Consider the following 22229-nt stretch of genomic DNA (forward strand, 5'->3'; position numbering starts at 1 on the left):
TGCCAATGTCTTGGCTGTTTGGAAAATGTGCACTGATCTCCATCTTTCCTCTACTGCCCCTTTTGCCCACACAGGGTACACTGGTTTTGTCTGGGAACCCATGGGTCTTGTGGTCTACCACAGCCAAATTGGCCCATAAAGGCCAGCCTCCCCTTCAGTGGTATCTGAGTGGAGAAATTTGCCCACTGCTATCGTTTGGGTCTTTTGTATATTTCCCTTTGCACATTCCTTGGAGAAGGCAATGGCACCCCACTCCAGTATTCTTGCCTGGGAAACCCCATGGAAGGAGGAGCTTGGTAGGCTACAATCCATGGGGTTGCGAAGAGTTGGACACGACTGAGTGACTTCACTTTCACTTTTCCTTTCATGCATTGGAGAAGGAAATGGCAACCCACTCCAGTGTTCTTGCCTGGAGAATCCCAGGGACAGCGGAGCCTGGTGGGCTGCCGTCTATGGGGTCACACAGAGTCGGACACTACTGAAGTGACTTAACAGCAGCCGCAGCTATGCACACTCAGCTTTTTTGGTGATATCCTTATTATTGATATAAACACTGGAGCAGCGAGTGGCCAAGAGGAGATATGCCACGTCCAAGGTCAGGAGGGCTGGCTGCACTTCATTGGACCAGCCGTGTGGAGATACCCCACATCCAAGGTTAGAATAACCCCAGTAAGACTGTAGGCACTGCAGCAGCTGTAAGGAGATATTCCATGTCCAAGGGCAAAGGAGAAGTCCCAGCAAGATGGTAGGAGGGGTGAATTTGCATTTATCATCAAACCCTGTTCCCACCAGAGACACTCAGAGGGCTCAAACAGACCTTGTGTGCACCAGAACCCAGGGACTTGTCAACTAAAAAAAGATGTACAACTTGAGAGTTGTGAGTTAAATTTTACTGGGGGCAAAATGAGGACTGCAGCCTGGAGGCAGCCTCTCAGATAACTCTGAGAGACTGTTCCAAAGTGGCAGTGGGGGAAATGCAACATATAAGGTTTTATAGAACCTGGAGTTCATTACCATGAAGCACTCATTTTACAAAAGGCTTTTTGTTGGTCATGAGGATCTGATATCACCGTGAAGGGATTTAGTGCTTCTCTAAAACAGACTGGTTCCAAATAGGAAAAGGTGTACGTCAAGGTTGTATATTGTCACCTTGCTTATTTAACTTATATGCAGAGTACATCATGAGGAACGCTGGGCTGGAAGAAGCACAAGCTGGAATCAAGATTGCCGGGAGAAATATCAATAAACTCAGATATGCAGATGACACCACCCTTATGGCAGAAAGTGAAGAGGAACTCAAAAGCCTCTTGATGAAAGTGAAAGAGGAGAGTGAAAAGGTTGGCTTGAAGCTCAACATTCAGAAAACGAAGATCATGGCATCTGGTCCCATCACTTCATGGGAAATAGATGGAAAAACAGTGGAAACAGTGTCAGACTTTGTTTTTTTGGGCTCCAAAATCACTGCAGATGCTGATTGCAGCCATGAAATTAAAAGACGCTTGCTCCTTGGAAGGAAAGTTATGACCAACCTTGATAGTATATTAAAAAGCAGAGACATTACTTTGCCAACCAAGGCCCGTCTAGTCAAGGCAATGGTTTTTCCCGTGGTCATGTATGGATGTGAGAGTTGGACTGTGAAGAAGGCTGACCGCCGAAGAATCGATGCTTTTGAACTGTGGTGCTGGAGAAGACTCTTGAGAGTCCCTTATACTGCAAGGAGATCCAACCAGTCCATTCTAGAGGAGATCAATCCTGGATGTTCATTGGAGGGACTGATGCTAAAGCTGAAACTGCAATACTTTGGCCACCTCATGCAACGAGTTGACTCACTGGAAAAGACTCTGATACTGGGAAAGGTTGGGGGCGGGAGGAGAAGGGGACGACAGAGAATGAGATGGCTGATGGCATCACCGACTCTGTGGACATGAGTTTGAGTGTACTCCGGGAGTTGGTGATGGACAGGGAGGCCTGGCGTGCTGTGATTCATGGGGTCGTGGAGAGTTGGACACGACTGAGCGACTGAACTGAACTGAACTGAGATATGAGGAGATACAAGGATTGAGATTATAAAATCTGTTTCTAAAAACATCCAACTATCTAAAGACCTGTCCCACCAGATCCCTTGGATCACAGAGTGCCTCACTCCACCCTAAATTCCCTCAGGGGTTGCTGAAGGTCAACAACTATAGCAGCACGGGGTTCAGTCTTTGTAGAGGCAGATGACAAATGCCTTTGTTGTTCAGTCATTGGCAATGCTCTTGGTAAGTGTCAATTTGTAGTTGACAGACCCCTCAGAGACTGAGACAGAACTGTGTTTGACCGTCACCTGTGGAGGTGTAGGTCGACAGTGGTCTGCCTCAGGGACAGAGGCTCTGAGTGTGGGTATGCCATAAGTCGGATTGGAGGAGGTCTCCATTAACCTCACCATAGAGCTGCCAGAACTTACACAGGACTGGGAAAAAGACACTTGTTAACGCAACAGAACCTTGTTTACTAGGACCCAGGAGAAAGGAACAGTGACCCCAAAGCGGACTGTCCCAGACTTGCCTGTGGGGGTATGGGAGTCTCTGGTGAAGATGTAGTTCAGGGGTGACCTGCTGCAGGGTTGGGGGCACTTATTGTAGCAGTTCACGCATGGGATCTTTTGAGGGCAGTCACCATTATCTTAATTACCTCCACCATAATTTGGCCCCAGATAACCAACGTAGATAGTATATTGAAAAGCAGAGACATTACTTTGCCAACAAAGGTCCGTCTAGTCAAGGCTATGGTTTTTCCCATGGTCATGTATGGATGTGAGAGTTGGACTGTGAAGAAAGCTGATCGCCAAAGAATTGATGCTTTTGAACTGTGGTGCTGGGGAAGACTCTTGAGAGTCCCTTGGACTGCAATGAGATCCAAACAGTTCATTCTAAAGGAGATCAATCCTGGCTGTTCATTGGAAGGATTGATGCTAAAGCTGTAACTCCAATACCTTGGCCACCTCATGCGACGAGTTGACTCACTGGAAAAGACTCTGAGGCTGGGAAGGATTGGGGGCGGGAGGAGAAGGGGACGACAGAGAATGAGATGGCTGGATGGCATCACCGATTCGATGGACATGAGTTTGAGTGAACTCCAGGAGTTGGTGATGGACAGGGAGGCCTGGCGTGCTGTGATTCATGGGGTCGCAAAGAGTCGGACACGACAGAAAGACTGAACTGAACTGAACTGAAGGGAGGAAGCAGAAATATATGTTTTTCTGGAACTCTCTTGCTTTCTCCATGATCCAGCAGATGCTGGCAATTTGATCTCTGGTGCCTCTGGCTTTGCTAAAACCAGCTTGAACATCTGAAAGTTCATGGTTCACATATTACTGTAGCCTGGCTTGGAGAATTTTGAGCATGACTTTACTAGAGTGTGAGATGAGTGCAATTGTGCGGTAGTTTGAGCATTCTTTGGCATTGCCTTTCTTTGGGATTAGAATGAAGACTGACATTTTCCAGTCCTATGGCCACTGTTGAGTTTTCCAAATTTGCTGGCATATTGAGTGCAGGACTGTCACAACATCATCTTTCAGGATTTGAAATAGCTCAACTGGAATTCCATCACCTCCACTAGCTTTGTTCGTAGTGATGCTTTCTAAGAATTTGAAGAAAGTAAGGAAAACCACTAGACAATTAAGATATGACCTAAATCAAATCCCTTATGATTATACAGTGGAAATGAGAAATAGATTTAAGGGACTAGATCTGATAGATAGAGTGCCTGATGAACTCTGGACGGAGGTTCATGACATTGTACAGGAGACAGGGACCAAGACCATCCCCATGGAAAAGAAACGCAAAAAAGCAAAATGGCTGTTTGAGGAGGCCTTACAAATAACTGTGAAAAGAAGAGAAGCAAAAAGCAAAGGAGAAAAGGAAAGATATAAGCATCTGAATGCAGAGTTCCAAAGAATAACAAGGAGAGATAAGAAAGCCTTCCTCAGCGATCAATGCAAAGAAATAGAGAAAAACAACAGAATAGGAAAAACAAGAGATCTCTTCAAGAAAATTAGAGATTCCAACGGAACATTTCATGCAAAGATGGGCTCGATAAAGGACAGAAATGGTATGGACCTAATAGAAGCAGAAGATATTAAGAAGAGGTGGCAAGAATACACAGAAGAACTGTACAAAAAAGATCTTCATGACTAAAATAATCACCATAATGTGATCACTGACCTAGAGCAAGACATCTTGGAATGTGAAGTCAAGTGGGCCTTAGAGAGCATCACTATGAACAAAGCTAGTGGAGGTGATGGAATTCCAGTTGAGCTATTTCAAATCTTGAAAGATGATGCTGTGAAAGTGCTGCACTCAATATGCCAGCAAATTTGGAAAACTCAGCAGTGGCCACAGGACTGGAAAAGGCCAGTCCTCATCCCAATCCCAAAGAAAGGCAATGCCAAAGAGTGCTCAAACTACCACACAACTGCACTCATCTCACACGCTCGTAAAGTCATGCTCAAAATTCTCCAAGCCAGGCTTCAGCAATATGTGAACTGTGAACTCCCAGATGTTCAAGCAGGTTTTAGAAAAGGCAGAGGCACCAGAGATCAAATCGCCAACATCTGCTGGATCATGGAGAAAGCAAGAGAGTTCCAGAAAAACATCTATTTCTGCTTCATTGACTATGCCAAAGCCTTTGACTGTGTCGATCACAATAAACTGTGGAAAATTCTGAAAGAGATGGGAATCCCAGACCACCTGACCTGCCTCTTGAGAAACCTGTATGCAGGTCAGGAAGCAACAGTCAGAACTGGACATGGAACAACAGACTGGTTCCAAATAGGAAAAGGAGTACGTCAAGGTTGTATATTGTCACCTTGCTTATTTAACTTATATGCAGAATACATCATGAGGAACGCTGGGCTGGAAGAAGCAGAAGCTGGAATCAAGATTGCCGGGAGAAATATCAATAACCTCAGATATGCAGATGACACCACCCTTATGGCAGAAAGTGAAGAGGAACTCAAAAGCCTCTTGATGAAAGTGAAAGAGGAGAGTGAAAATGTTGGCTTGAAGCTCAACATTCAGAAAACAAAGATCATGGCATGCGGTCCCATCCCTTCATGGGAAATAGATGGGGAAACAGTGGAGACGGTGTCAGACTTTATTTTTTTGGGCTCCAAAATCACTGCAGATGCTGATTGTAGCCATGAAATTAAAAGACGCTTGCTCCTTGGAAGGAAAGTTATGACCAACCTTGATAGTATATTAAAAAGCAGAGACATTATTTTGCCAACAAAGGTCCGTCTAGTCAAGGCTATGGTTTTTCCCATGGTCATGTATGGATGTGAGAGTTGGACTGTGAAGAAAGCTGATCGCCGAAGAATCGATGCTTTTGAACTGTGGTGTTGGAGAAGACTCTTGAGAGTCCCTTGGACTGCAAGGAGATCCAACCAGTCCATTCTAAAGGAGATCAATCCTGGGTGTTCATTGGAAGGACTGATGCTAAAGCTGAAACTGCAATACTTTGGCCACCTCATGCGACGAGTTGACTCACTGGAAAAGACTCTGATGCTGGGAAAGGTCGGGGGCGGGAGGAGACAGGGACGACAGAGAATGAGATGGCTGGATGGCATCACCGACTCGATGGACATAAGTTTGAGTAAATTCCGGGAGTTGGTAATGGACAGGGAGGCCTGGTGTGCTGTGATTCATGGGGTCTCAAAGAGTCAGACACGACTGAATGACTGAACTGAACTGAAGAAAGGGAAGGAGCAGGGAGGGAACACAGTTCCACCCATCAACAAAAATTGGATTAAAGATTTACTGAGCACAGCCTTGCCCATCAGAACAAGACCCAGTATCCCCCTCAGTCAGTCTCTCCCATCAGGAGCATTTAGTAAGCTTCTTATCCTTCTCCATCAGAAGACGAAGAAACTGAAAACCACAATCACAGAAAACTAACCAATTTAATCACACGGACCACAGCCTTGCCTAACACAATGAAACTGTGAGCCATGTCGCATAGGGCTACCTAAGACGGACGGGTCATGGTGGAGAGTTCTGACAAAAAGTGGTCCACTGGAGAAGGGACCGTTCCGTTCCGTAGCTCAGTCGTCCAACTCTATGCGACCCCGTGGACTGTAGCTTACCAGGCTTCTCTGCCCATGGGATTCTCCAGGCAAGAATACTGGAGTGGGTTACCTTTTCCTTCTCCAGGGGTCTTCCCAATCCAGGGATCGAACCCGGGTTGGAGGCAGACGCTTTAACCTCTGAGCCACGAGGGAAGCCCACCCACTGAATGGCAAACCACTTCAGTGTTCTTGCCTTGAGAACTCCATGAACAGTATGAAAAGGCAAAAAGAAAAGAAACTGAAAAATGAACTCCCCAGGTAAGTAGGGACCCAATATGCTACTGGAGAGCAGTGGAGAAATAACTCCAGAAAGAATGAAAAGACACAGCCAAAGCAAACACAAACCCAGTTGTAGATGAGACATGATGGAAGCAAGGTCTGAAGCGATAATGAGAAATATTGCATAGGAACCTGGAACAATAGATGCATGAATCAAGGCAAATTGGAAGTGATCAAACAGGAGATGGTAAGAAGAGAACATCGACATTCTAGGAATCAGTGAATTAAAATGGACTGGAATGGGTGAATTTAATTCAGATGACCATTATATCTACTACTGTGGGCAACAATCCCTGACAAGAAATGGAGTAGCCATCATAGTCAACAAAAGAGTCCAAAATGCAGTACTTGAAAGCAATCTCAAAAACAACAGAATGATCTCTATCCGTTTACAAGGCAAACCATTCAATATCACGGTAATCCAAGTCTATGCTCCAAACAGTATTGCTGAAGAAACTGAACTTGAACGATTTTATAAAGACTTACAAGAACTTCTAGAACTAACATCCAAAAAAGATGTCCTTTTCATTATAGGGGAAAGGAATGCAAAAGTAGGAAGTCAAGAAACACCTGGATTAACAGGCAAATTTGGCCTTGGAGTACAGAATGAAGCAGAGAAAAGGCTAATAGAGTTCTGCTAAGAGAATTCATTGGTCATAGCAAACACCCTCTTCCTACAACACAAGAGAAGACTCTATACATGGACATCAAAAGATGGCCAACACCGAAATCAGATGGATTATATTCTTTGCAGCCAAAGATGAAGAAGGTCTATACAGTCAGCAAAAACAAGACCAGAAGCTGACTGTGGCTAAGATCATGAACTCCTTATTGCCAAATTCAGACTGAAATTGAAGAGAGTGGGGAAAACCACTAGACCATTCAGGTATGACCTAAATCAAATCTCTAATGATTATACAGTGGAAGTGAGAAATAGATTTAAGGGACTAGATCTGATAGAGTGCCTGATGAACTATGAACAGAAGTTTGTGACATTGTAGAGGAGAGAGGGAGCAAGACCATCCCCTGAAAAAAAAGGAAAAAAGTAAAATGACTGTCCAAGGAGGCCTTACAAATACCTGTGAAAAGAAGAAAAGCCAAAAGCAAAGGAGAAAAGGAAACATATGCTCATTTGAATGCAGAATTCCAAAGAATAGCAAGGAGATATAAGAAAGCCTTCCTCAGTGATCAGCACAAAGAAATAGAGGAAAACAATAGAATGGGAAATACTAGAGATCTCTTCAAGAAAATTAGAGGTACCAAGGGAACACTTCATGCAAATATGGGCTCAATAAAGGACAGAAAAGGTATGGACCTAACAGAAGCAGAAGATATTAAAAACAGGTGGCAAGAATACACAGAAGAACTGTACAAAAAAGATCGTCATGACCCAGATAATCACGATGGTGTGATCACTCACCTAGAGCCAGATATCCTGGAATGTGAAGTCAAGTGGGCCTTAGGAAGCATCACTACGAACAAAGCTAGTGGAGGTGATGGAATTCCAGTTGAGCTATTTCAAATCTTGAAAGATGATGCTGTGAAAGTGCTGCACTCAATATGCCAGTAAATTTGGAAAGTTCAGCAGTGGCCACAGGACTGGAAAAGGTCAGTTTTCATTCCAATCCCAAAGAAAGGCAATGCCAAAGAATGCTCAAACTACCACACAATTGAACTCATCTCACACTCTAGTAAAGTCATGCTCAAAATTCTCCAAGCCAGACTTCAACAATACTTGAACCGTGAACTTCCAGATGTTCAAGCTGGTTTTAGAAAAGGCAGAGGAACCAGAGTACAAATTGCCAACATCTGCTGTATCATTGAAAAAGAAAGAGAGTTCCAGAAAAGCTTCTATTTCTGCTTTATTCACCATGCCAAAGTGTTTGACTCTGTGGATCACAACAAACCTTGGAGAATTCTCAAAGAGATGGGAATACAAGACCACCTGACTCACCTCTTGAGCAATCTATGTGCAGGTCAGGAAGCAACAGTTAGAACTGGACATGGAACAACAGACTGGTTCCAAATAGGAAAAGGAGTACGTCAAGGCTGTATATTGTCACCCTGCTTATTTAACTTATATGCAGAGTACATCATGAGATACACTGGGCTGGAAGAAGCACAAGCTGGAATCAAGATTGCCGGGAGAAATATCAATAACCTCAGATATGCAGATGACACCACCCTTATGGCAGAAAGTGAAGGGGAACTCAAAAGCCTCTTGATGAAAGTGAAAGAGGAGAGTGAAAAGGTTGGCTTGAAGTTCAACATTCAGAAAACAAAGATCATGGCATGCGGTCCCATCACTTCATGGGAAATAGTTGGAGAAACAGTGGAAATGGTGGCAGACTTTATTTTTGGGGTTCCAAAATCACTGCTGATGGTGATTGCAGCCATGAAATAAAAAGACATTTACTCCTTGGAAGAAAAGTTGTGACAAACCTAGATAGCATATTAAAAAGCAGAGACATAATTTTGCCACCAAAAATCCACCTATTCAACACTATGGTTTTTCAAGTAGTCATGTATGGATGTGAAATTTGGACTATAAAGAAAGCTGAGTGATGAAGAATTAATGCTTTTGAACTGTGGTGTTGGAGAAGACTCTTGAGAGTCCCTTGGATGCAAGGAGATCCAACCAGTCCATCCTAAAAGAGATCAGTCCTGAATGTTTTCTGGAAGGACTGATGTTGAAGCTGAAACTCCAATACTTTGGCCACCTCATCCAACGAGTTGACTCTATGGAAAAGACTCTGATGCTGGGAGGGATTGGGGGCTGGAGGAGAAGGGGACGACAGAGAATGAGATGGCTGGATGGCATCACCGACTCGATGGACATGAGTTTGAGTGAACTCCGGGAGTTGGTGATGGACAGGGAGGCCTGGTGTGCTGTGATTCACGGGGTCGCGGAGAGTCAGACACGACTGAGCGACTGAACTGAACTGAACTGATGCTTGCCCTTTGCTTAGAGAGACTTTTGTTGTTGTTGTTAGTTGACAATTAGCATTCCTGCTCTTTGTTTTGGAGAAAGACACTATCTTTTCACAACTGTTTGATATATAAACACTAAAAGGTAGCTCAGAATAAGAGGGCAATTACTGCCTCTGTCATAAGACACATTGGAACCTTGAAAGATACATGGAGGATGGTATCCTAACAGTAGAGATAAAAATTTGTTTTAAAAAAAATCAGCATTCTACTGGCTTTAGTTAAAACTCTCCTTAATTCTCCAGATAGTAATTAGAATTGGCAGACAAAGGATATGAATGATTAAAAGTAATTATCCTGTATTTGACATTTCATTGTTTTCATTTGGTGACTCCATGAATAATATAATCCAAGACATTTGTGCATAAAATAGAACTTCCTCTAGAATTATGATAAAATTTGGTGGTGCATTTGACTTGCTCTTCATCACTTCTCACTGTCCTTTCCCCCTTTCTTCCACAGGAGGTGATGCAGCAAAAACACAAAGCACCAGGTACTCAACAGAGATTGTAAACTGCATTCAAACAAGGATTTGTAGAATAAAAGGTATTTCCTCAAGGATGAGGAAAGTGTCGTTCACTCAGTCATTTTCAACTCTTTACGACCCCATGGACTGTAACCCTCTGGGATTCTCTGTCCCTAGAATTCTCCAGGCAAGCATACTGGAGTGGGTTGCCATTTCCTTCTCTAATCCTCAAGGATATGAAGGTAATTTTGAACATCTGCACAAACAACACAACGCATTCTAACCCCTGAAAGTTTGAAGACTGGTGGATGGGTGCATGCTCAGTCATGTCCAAGTGTTTTGCAGTGCTATGGACTGTAGCCTGCCAGGCTTTTCTATCCATGGAATTTTCCAGGCAAGAATAATGGAGTGGGTCAGCATTTACTTCTCCAGGGCATCTTCAGCATTGGCAGGCAGATTCTTTACCACTTGAGCCACGTGGAAAACCCCTTGAAAGTTCCAGTGAACCAGCGAAGTTGCTCAGTCGTGTCCGACTCTTTGCAATCCCATGGACTGTAGCCTATCAGTCTCCTCCATCCATGGAATTTTCCAGGCAACAGTACTGGAGTGGGTTGCCATTTTCTTCTCCAGGGGATCTTCCTGACCCGGGGATTGAACCCAGGTCTCATGAAATTTCCAGATTTAAGACCAAAAAAGACTACGCCAGAAACCCTCATAGAGTGGATGCTTTATCTCTATCTCCTGTGTTGCTCTGTTCTTTCACAGGTGCTGCACATGAGCAAGCTCTCCTCTTCAACTACATGCCATTGAGATTGAGGTTCATATACTCATTCTGAGCTACTGTTGCAGAAAGGGGACCCCTTCCAGGGCCCAAAACTGGGCTCTTGTCTAACACTCAGAAATGAATTGTCTGAGGAGACACATGTGCTGACAAAACAAGAGATTTTATTGGGAAAGGGCACCAGGGTGGAGAGCAGTAGGGTAAGGGAACCCAGGAGAACAGCACTGTCACATGGCTTTCAGTCTTGGGATTTATGGTGAAGGGATTAGTTTCCAGGTTGTCCTGAGCTAATCATTCTGACTCAGAATCCTTCCTGGTGGTGCATGCCTTTTTCAGCCAAGATGGATGCCAGAGAGAAGGATTCTGGGAGGTGGTTGGAATGTGCTGTCTCCCTTTGACCTTTCCTGAACTCTTCCGTTTGGTGGTGGCTTATTAGTTCCATGTTCCTTAGCAGGACCTCCTGTCATAAAACAACTCATAGAAATGGTTACCATGGTGTCTGTTCAGGGTGGGCGGTTCCCCTAACAACACTACACTTTGTGTCTCAGATTTTGCTCTCCTTTTTTCCATCTGGTTCTTCTCTTATCCATTTGGCTTGCGATTCCAGAGCCATTTATGCAGCTTGGACTCAGCAGCTGTCCTGTGTGACTGTGTAACCTCCTGCTCCAAAGCCAGGCTGTATTTTTATTTTTTACTATCCTCTCCATGGGCCTTCTGAATAAGTCCTTCTTTCTGAACTTCTTCATAAAGCAATGGCCCAGATTAAGTCGTTGATGTGAATCTTCATTTTAATTATTTTATTCACAGAAACATTAAGCTCTTTTCAGAGTTCAGCATGGCTCATTCTTTTTAAAAACATGATACTCTTGGTTATATAAAAGAGCTATAAATGAGGCATATTAGAAACTGCTTTATCTGCTTTTTCTGACACTAGGATGTTTGGCTTGAAGCTGCTTTTTAAAAGGCCTCCTAAGTATGGTAGACCTGTTTTACTTTGGGTGTTTTCTTCCATTTCCCCATAGACATTTTATGTCATGTAAAATTTTTTTCCCTTCACAGAAAATGTATTTAATTCACTGATATTAAGTATGTGTGGTGGGGGGGAGGATGGTGGAGAGGGAGAGAGAGGTAGACCAAGATTCAAAAGGAATTCAGAAAAAATATTAAAAATAAAAATAAATTCCCTACATAAGTGGGTTTGGTCTGATTTCATTACAGAGACATTTTTATTATCATAAAAAGTTAAAGATTAAAGGTGAACCTGAAAGAATCTAGCTCTCCTTTATTTTACAAATGAGGAAATTAAGGGCCAGGGTCACCAAAGGAGTAAGAGGCAGAGTTTAGAATACAGTAGAATCAGGATCATCACGTTAGTATGCTGCCCATTGTAACAGAGCGAAAGCACTAGTCAGGTAAGCATGTAATGAAACACCGACAGATGCCTTTATTTTATCTTGAGAATATGATGATCAGGAATATCCAAGTCTTGAGCTATTAGCCTCTGTTCTCTTCCCTGATAACTCAGTTGGTAAAGAATCCACCTGTAATGCAGGAGACATTGGTTTGATTCCTGGATTAGGAAGATTCATTAGAGAAGGGATAGGCTACCCACTCCAGTACTCCTGGGCTTCCTTTGTGGCTTAGCTGGTAAAGAATCTACCTGCAATGCAGGAGACCTGAGTTTGATCTCTGGATTAGGAAGATCCCCTGGAGAAGGGAAAGGCAACCCACTCAAGTATTCTGGCCTAGAGAATTCCATGGACTGTATAGTCCATGGGGTCGCAAAGAGTCGGACATGACTGTGTGACTTCACTGGAGAACTCTGGAAAAGAAGAACTAATCACATAAGGAAGCAGTTATTTACATGTAAGTGGGGCTTCCCAGGTGGCACTAGTAATAAAAACTCTCCTGCTGATGCAAGAGACTTAAGAGATGCAGGTTCTATCCCTGGGTTGGGAAGATCTCCTGGAGGAGGGCCCGGCAACATACTCCAGTATTCTTTCCTGGAGAGTTCTATGGACTGAGGAGCCTGGCGGGCTAGAGTCCATAGGGTTGCAAAGAGTTGAACATGGCTGAAGTGACTTAGCATGCATGCATGCATGCACGAGTCCATATCAGACATTGTCAAAGTAGGGCCTTTTGGTGAAAGCTGAGTTGGAGTATGTGACTCAGGCATGGTTGATAAAGTAGGACCCTTATCTTCTTTTGAGAGTAAATCTTGAATATCCCTGAAAGAACTGGACCAAAGTAGTTTAAAAAAGGCATGAATCAAAGGAACACAAATCTTCCTGGATACTTCATTATATATTCAGAAGAAAGAGAAAGGGAGGGAGAGAAACCTGGCTAGGTTTCCCAAGGAGAGCAGCAGAGAGGGTCACATACTACTTTTAAACTATTTCCACCTGTTGATTTATGAATCTAGCCAAGGAAGAAAATATAAAACCTAATTTAAAAAAAAATTCCTAGAAAAATAATTTCCTCAACTAGGCCCAGATATCTATCAGTTTAAATCTATCTTATCCAGAACAGAAATGTACCAGTTTTAAAAAAACAGAAAGAGACTGGTTTAAAAGGATCCACCAATTTAAAATGGTGCTAAGACCTCTGGTTCTAAGTTTCTAGCTCAGCCTGCTTTTGCTTATGCTTCAGAGCCTCTGAAGGTAGAAATAAGAGCACAGGCATTTCTCATTATTTAAATTATCAGCATTAAAATCTGCTATAAATATGCAGAATCTGGTCTGCCCAGAAGAAAAAAATTGATGATCCACTGGTCACAGTTATGACCTTTAGTTTATGAGCTTGTCACTTCATTCAAATTAACTCTCCTTCAAAATGATCCTCAGAGCCATCTTTGCTACAATTTCAAAACAAGACCATCCAAACTAAACAAATGTTAAATTAGCACATTCAGAAGCCATGAAATCCCACAGCTACCAGAAAGTCATTGAATACTTTCTGAAATTTCTAAATTCTAGTACAAATATTAAGAAGACATCTGCCAGCCATCATAATGGCACATTCAGAAAAAGTCTTCCACCCACTAATCAGATCAAGCTGAAATCAAAATCAAATCATTTCTCCTCTTCCTTCCTACCATTGAACTGAACATAACAGAGACATAAAAGATGGAGCCCACCTGACTGAAGAGTGATGTTATAATTTGATGTGAGCCCTCCAGGGAGGTGAACTTTTCAGAACCTGTTCCCCTATGTGACAGCTGCCACCATAGCTAGGCTTCAGAAAGATCTGCTAGGCCATTGTCCTGAGGGGGAACTGAAAGCTTCACTGACTGAGTATGCTCCAAACTAACTTCTGCCAACTTTGTTTTCCACAAAACATAATAACAATATTTTTCTAAGAAAAATTATTTTTTAATGTCAATTAATTAAAACTAGACTGACTTACTAGAACTATCCTCAGTCTGCAATGGAGATCTCTCATCTCTAAGAACTGGTCTGAAAAGACAGATTTTCTTTCCCAGATTGCTTATAAATCCAAGCACCTCCAGGAATCATGAGAATCTAAAATCTCTGCTGTGCTCTTTACCTCAAAATGGTCCAAATCCAAGTCTAATGTTTACTTCCACTGCCACATGTGTTACCCAACTTCTCTGAAGTTCTGCACAGCCTTGTTATAGCCTCTAGAAGACACGGATAAGGCAACTTTCCTTCCACCATCTGCCCTGGCTGGGGATTCCCAGGTAGCATGGGAGCAGCAACATAGTGTGGTAGTTACAAAGTTCTGAAGCAAGACTGCAAAGTTTGAATTCTGGCTCTTTACTCCATTAGTTTTGTGATTTTGTACCCTGTGCCTTAGTTTCCTCTTTTGTAGTATTGAAATAATAATTGTATCAATCTCATTTTTTTTTTTTAAGGAAAAAAGAGGTTACTACACTAAAAAGCACTCAGAATACTGGGAGCTACAAAGTAAGTGCCTAATATAGATGAGATATTATATTTTCCCTGATGTTTAAGTGGAAAGGCAGATGGAGCCAGTGTTAGTCTAGAACAGTGGGTCTCAGTTACCTCTGTCTGCCCAGAGTCCTTTCCCCTACGTGTCCCTTACAGGATTCTTTTCCCACCTCCCATCACCAGCCACTTATCTTAGGAATCTTCCACTTTCTTGCTGCTAAAATTCTCATGACTAGGTTTCAATCTTTCAGAGCCCACAAGATAGATGATAGCATAACCTCTGAGGATTTGACCCACATCTGTGAGATTGTTCAGTCGCACAGTCATGTTTGACTCTTTGCAAACCGATGGACTGTAACCCCCAGTCTCCTCTGGTCATGAGATTTTCTAGGCAAGAATATTGAAGTGGGTTGCCATGCACTTCTCTAAGGAGATTTTCCTGACCCAGGGATTGAACATGTGTTTCCTGAGTGTCCTGCATTGGCAGGCAGATTCTTTACAACTGAGCCACCTGGGAAGTACTATATCACTGGGAATTGTTGCTCAGTTGCTAAGTTGTGTCCAACTCTTTGTGACTCCATGGACTGCAGCATGACAGGTTACTTTGTACTCCACTGTCTCATGGAGTTTGCTCAAATTTATGTCCACTGAGTCAGTGATACTATCTAACCATCTCATCCTTTGCCACCCACTTCTCCTTTTGCCTTCAGTCTTTCCCAGCATCAAGGTCTTTTCCAATGAATCGCTCTTTTGATCAGGTGGCCAAAGTGTTGGAGCTTCAGCTTCAGCATCATTCCTTCCAGTGAATATTCAGGGCTGATTTTCTTTAGTATTGACTGGTTTAATCTCTTTCAAGTTCAAGGGAAATCAGTCCAACTGAATTCAGGAAATCAATCCTGAATATTCATTGGAAGGACTGATGTTGAAGCTGAAACTCTAATATTTTGGCCACCTGCTGTGAAGAATTGACACCTTAGAAAAGACCCTGATGCTGGGAAAGATTGAGGTCAGGAGGAGAAGGGGAGATGACAGAGACAGAGGATGAGATGGTTGGATAGCACCACCAACTCAATGGACATGAATTAGATTAAACTCCAGGAGGTGGTGATGGACAGGGAGGCCTGATGTGCTGCAGTCTGTGGGGTCACAAAGAGTTGGACATGACTGTGCAGCTGAACTGAACTGAACTGAACTGAAGTCCAAGGGATTCTCAAGAGTCTTCTCCACCACCACAATTCAAAAGCATCAATTTTTCAGCACTCAGCCTTCTTTATGATCCAACTTTCACAACCATACACAACTACTGGAAAACCATAGTTTTGACTACAGACTTTGACTATGGACTTTGATAAACAAAGTGATGTCTTCTTTTGAATGTGTTGTCTACGGGAAAGCAGATGTTTATTGTTATACCCTTCCAAGATACTACATTTGCATTTTGTCAGTAATCTTCTGAAGATGCAATAGCACAGCTGGTACCTCACACTTCCCACAGTACATGAATCATCTGAGTCCACTCAAATCTGAATCCAAATCCCAAGAACAAATTGTATTTTAACAACAAATCTATTGAACTCTAGCATACTGTACAATTTATCTTTTAAAAGTGTACAATTCAGTGATTATTTATAGATAGAATTGTGCAATAAACACAATATAATTTCAGAACATTTTTATCACCCTGGAAAGAAACCCCAGACCCACTAGCAGTCAAAACACCCTTTCCTGTCCTCCAAACCCTAAGCAACCACTAATTACTCTTTAGTCTCTATTGATTTATCTAATTCTCAACATTTCAGTAAATGGATGCATGCAACATGTGTCCTTTTAGGACCAGGCATCATTCTTTAATGCTTTCAAGTGTCAATCATGTTGCCTCATTTATTAATATTTCATTCCTTTTAATCATTGAACAATGTTCTGTTGTACATATATACCTTTCTAATCCCAAAGAAAGGCAATGCCAAAGAATGTTCAAATCACCATACAGTGAAATCATACACTGATTTCATATGCTAGAGAGATTATGCTCAAAATCCTTCAATCTAGGCTTTAGCAGTACATGAACTGAGAATTTCTAGACGTACAAGCTAGATTTGTTGGAGAAGACTCTTGAGAGTCCCTTGGACTGCAAGGAGATCCAACCAGTCCATCCTAAAGGAGATCAGTTCTGGGTGTTCTTTGGAAGGACTGATGTTGAAGCTGAACTCCAATACTTTGGTCACCTAATGCAAAAAGTTGACTCATTTGCAAAGACTCTGATGCTGGGAAAGATTGACGGCAGAAGGAGAAGGGGACGACAGAGGATTAGATGGCTGGATGGCATCACTGACTCAATGGAAATGGGTTTGGGTGGTCTCCGGGATTTGGTGATGGACAGGGAGGCCTGGCGTGCTGTGGTTCATGGGGTCGCAAAGAGTCAGACACGACTGAGTGACTGAACTGAACTGAACTGAACTTCATAGGTACAAAGTTAGTTTCTCTTGCCCCAACAAATATGTCTTTTGGGGCTTCCCTGGTGGTTCAGAGGTAAAGAATCCACCTGCCAAGGCAGGAGACATGGGTTAAACCCTTGATCTGGGAAGATCCCTAATGCTGCAAAACAGCTAAGTCTGTACCTCAAGCATTTAAATATCACTTTTAAAGTTGCTTCTTCCCCTGCATCACAGCTGCACTGATATATTTTTCAGTTATTTATTATAAAACATTTTTTTATTTAAAGAAGAGTTGTAAAGATAGTAGAGTTCCCATGTACCCTTCACCCAGTTTCCCCTAATGCTGACATCTTATACAACAATGAAACATTTGTCAACAGATGGAAATTAACATTGATACTGCACTACTAATTGTATTGTACTTGTATTTTGCCAGTTTTTCTACTAGCATCATTTTTCATTTCAGAATTTAACCAAGAATACCATGTTGCATTTATAATGATTTCTTACTGCTGCTGCTGCTGCTGCTAAGTCTCTTCAGTCATGTCCGACTCTGTGTGACCCCATAGACGGCAACCCACCAGGCTCCCCCATCCCTGGGATTCTCCAGGCAAGAATACTGGAGTGGATTGCCATTTCCTTCTCCAATGCGTGAAAGTGAAGTCGATCAGTTGTGTCCGACTCTTAGCGACCCCATGGACTGCAGCCTACCAGGCTCCTCCGTCCATGGGATTTTCCAGGCAAGAGTACTAGAGTGGGGTGCCATTGCCTTCTCCGAATGATTCCTTAGTCCCCTTCTAAACTGTTATAATTTCTTGGTCTTTCCTTGTTTCTTTATGATCTTGACTAACAGACACTTATGAAGAAATTTGTGGTCAATAATTGTATAGACTGTCTCTTAATTTGAGTATGTCTACTGTGTTATGGTTAGACTAAGTTTATAGATTTGCAGGAAGAACCTCACAGAGGTGAAGTATGCTAGTCCATTAATTTTTGTTTTCCAAATGATGCTGATATTTTACAAAACAAAGTGAACATTTTGTATCAGATGCAACACCTATCAAAACTGGTGCGAGTATTGGGTTGTGCTAAGCCGAAGAATCGATGCTTTTGAACTGTGGTGCTGGAGAAGACTCTTGAGAGTCCCTTATACTACAAGGAGATCCAACCAGTCCATTCTAAAGGAGATCAATCCTGGGTGTTCATTGGAGGGACTGATGCTAAAGCTGAAACTCCAATACTTTGGCCACCTCATGCGACGAGTTGACTCACTGGAAAAGAGTCTGATGCTAGGAAGGATTGGGGGTGGGAGGAGAAGGGGACGACAGAGAATGAGATGGCTGGATGGCATCACCGAGTCGATGGACATGAGTTTGAATGAACTCCGGGAGTTGGTGATGGACAGGGAGGCCTGGCGTGCTGTGATTCATGGGGTAGCGGAGAGTCGGACACGACTGAGCGACTGAACAGAACTAAACTGAACTAAAGCCTAGAAATCCTGGTAAGTAGTTCGTGTGTTTACCAAAGCAATGGAGTACACGCACTAGAGATACAAAGATAAGCTACATGTCTAGTATGGAGTGGAGGTCAAGGCCTAAATTAACTGTGAGGGTGAAAACACCTGCCCATGTTTTGGTCCTTCTAGTGACTAATCTCAGAAACTTCTGCAAAAAAGAAAATGAGAAAGAGACTATTTGGTGGACAAACGTCCAAGTTTCTTATATTGATGTCATGAGTAATGACAGAGTATAATAAATGGTATATTATAAATGAAATAAGTATTTGTTGATGAATAAACAAATAAATGGCCAGGCAACAAAACCACATCATCCAGTATGACTAACAGAATACTGAGCTCTCTGGGCAATGGATCTGACCCAAGATGTCTGGCAATTTTTCTCTTCAGATGTCATAGTAACCTGCAAGATTAGCTTTACAATAGGTAGTTGAAGAGAAACTGCTGGTAATATCACATCAAAGGTTACATTAAGTATAAAAGTTAGAAATTAAGTCTAACCACACATAATAAGCTTCTTCTTGCTGCCTTAAAGGTTACATTAAGTATAAAAGTTAGAAATTAAGTCTAACCACACATAATAAGCTTCTTCTTGCTGCCTTTTTGAACCAAAAGGAAGATCCTAGGAAAAAATCTTTTTGTTTCCCTTATTATAAATAAATCAACATATCTAACAATCTTAAGGCACTTACATTTTTAATAACATTAAAATGAAGTATATTACAGACATTGCTGACAAGAACTTACTTTCTTTTGCCAAACTTAATGCAGAATATATTATTGGTTGTATTTTATTTTCATTATTTTTAAGGGTTTCACCTGGAGGATTCTGAAAATGCACACATCACTGAAAAGGCAGTTTTGCTATTTCAGAAATAATTCCTCCTTAAAGAATGTCTCTGGCTTAAAGAAAATTTGGAAAAGGTTTTCTCTTTGAAAAAACTCATATGATTGAAGAGATTTCACCTTCAAAGAGTTTTACTCCAGAGGGAGCCCCCTTTAAGAATTTTAAGCAATGCATGGGAAATGTATTCTTTGAAGATTTTCATGTTGAAAAACAGTTGCATGACTTGGGTATCCTCTTTGAAGCTTTTTTAAAACTATATTTAAAGGATTTTCCCCTTTGAATGTTTTCATGTTATTGAGTACTGTTTTTCTGAAAAATGTTTTTCTCTGTTCAAGTGGCTTGCTTTTCTTTTCATTTTTCCCTATTATTAATATACCTTTAATTATTTTGTTCTAGTAAAAGAGATTGAAGATATTAATATACCAGGACTCCTCCTACCTGCTATAAAACTAGGATTGGAATTCTCAGCCTCACCCTGCATCAGATCAGACTCAGAAGTACTATAAAATTTACTACCCCATTTAAGGAACTAACATAGAAATATGACCTAGCATAGGAAGAGTTGGCAGTGTCTGAATGAATTACTCAAGAGCAGCATTAAGTGATTACAGATAATAGAGAACACCTTAATGAATTTTATCATAGTGTCCCTAAATCAGATACAGCTGAAGAAGAGACAGATCTTTTTAGAATAGACTAGATGAGGCCGGAGAAGGCAATGGCACCCAACTCCAGTACTCTTGCCTGGAGAATCCCAGGGACGGGGGAGCCTGGTGGGCTGCCATCTGTGGGGTCGCACAGAGTCGGACAAGATTGAAGCAACTTAGCAGCAGCAGCAGATGAGGCGTATTAAGACTAATATCTGATTTCTTTCATTTGACTAACTTCCTATGAGAGACTCTAGAATATTGTATGAAATAGGAAGGAAAATAAATAAGATATTAGCCTTATTCTTGAGAAGTTTACAATCTTACAAGAAGGCATAAAATGGACACAAGTAGCTATAATGTCAGATTTTGTGTTAATTAAGTACATCAGCATAGAGAGAAAAAAAAGGCTGTTTCTGATTAAGGGTATAAACGTCTTCATATAGGAGAGGACATTTTAGACAAGCAATAAGGCAGTGTTTCCAACTGGAGAATATAACAGTAACCCATAATTGGGTCAAGAAATCGACCTAATGGGATGAGATTAGCATTTTCTTTTAATGATATGGAACAGTAGAGAAGAGAACACAATACAATCAAAAAGTTTTCTATGACTCAAAGTAAGAGAAAATATACTTTCAGGAAAATTTTGCCTCTTTTTTTATGTATATATATATGTGTGTGTATGTGTGTGTGTGTGTGCATTAGTAGGTTGTAAGTAAGATATGTTTCTTTCAGTTCAGTTCAGTTCAGTCGCTCATTCGTGTCCGACTCTCCGCGACCCCATGAATCACAGCACGCCAGGCCTCCCTGTCCATCACCAACTCCCGGAGTTCATTCAAACTCATGTCCATCGACTCGGTGATGCCATCCAGCCATCTCATTCTCTGTCGTCCCCATCTCCTCCCACCCCCAATCCTTCCTAGCATCAGACTCTTTTCCAGTGAGTCAACTCGTCGCATGAGGTGGCCAAAGTATTGCAGTTTCAGCTTTAGCATCAGTCCTTCCAATGAACACCCAGGATTGATCTCCTTTAGAATGGACTGGTTGGATCTCCTTGCAGTCCAAGGAACTCTCAAGAGTCTTCTCCAGCACCACAGTTCAAAAGCATCAATTCTTCAGCGATCAGCTTTCTTCACAGTCTAACTCTCACATCCATACATGACCACGGGAAAAACCATTGCCTTGACTAGATGGACCTTTGTTGGCAAAGTAATGTCTCTGCTTTTTAATATGCTATCTAGGTTGGTCATAACTTTCCTTCCAAGGAGTAAGCGTCTTTTAATTTCCTGGCTGCAATCAGCATCAGCAGTGATTTTGGAGCCCAAAAAAAATAAAGTCTGACACTGTCTCCACTGTTTTCCCATCTATTTCCCATGAAATGATGGGACCAGGTGCCATGATTTCGTTTTCTGAATGTTGAGCTTCAAGCCAACCTTTTCACTCTCCTCTTTCACTTTCATCAAGAAGCTTTTGAGTTCCTCTTCACTTTCTCCCATAAGGGTGGTGTCATCTGCATATCTGAGGTCTTGATTCCAGCTTGTGCTTCTTCCAGCCCAGCTTTCCTCATGATGTACTCTGCATAGAAGTTAAATAAGCAGAAGATACAGCCTTGACGTACTCCTTTTCCTATTTGGAACCAGTCTGTTGTTCCATGTCCAGTTCTAACTGTTGCTTCCTGACCTGCATACAGGTTTCTCAAGAGGCAGGTCAGGTGGTCTGGTATTCCCATATCTTTCAGAATGGGCAGGAATCCTTTAGAAGAAATGGAGTAGCCATCATGGTCAACAAAAGAGTCCAAAATGCAGTACTTGCATGCAATCTTAAAAACGACAGAATGATTTCTGTTCATTTCCAAGGCAAACCATTCAATATTACAATAATCCAAGTCTATGCCCTAACCAGGAATGCTGAAGAAGCCAAAGTTGAACGGTTCTATGAAGACCTACAAGACCTTTTAGAACTAACACCAAAAAAAGATGTCCTTTTCATTATAGGGGACTGGAATGCAAAAGTAGGAAGTCAAGAAACACCTGGAGTAACAGGCAAATTTGGCCTTGGAGCAGGGAATGAAGCAGGGCAAAGGCTAATAGAGTTTTGTCAAGAGAACGCAGTGGTCATAGCAAACACCCTCTTCCAACAACACAAGAGAAGACTCTACCAATGGGCATCACCAGATGGTCAACACCGAAATCAGGTTGATTATATTCTTTGCAGCCAAAGATGGAGAAGCTCTATACAGTTAGCGAAAAC

The sequence above is a fragment of the Moschus berezovskii genome, chromosome 19 (assembly GCF_049115385.1).
Source record: "Moschus berezovskii isolate FMDL1 chromosome 19, NW_MosBer_1.0, whole genome shotgun sequence".
NCBI lineage: Eukaryota > Metazoa > Chordata > Mammalia > Artiodactyla > Moschidae > Moschus > Moschus berezovskii.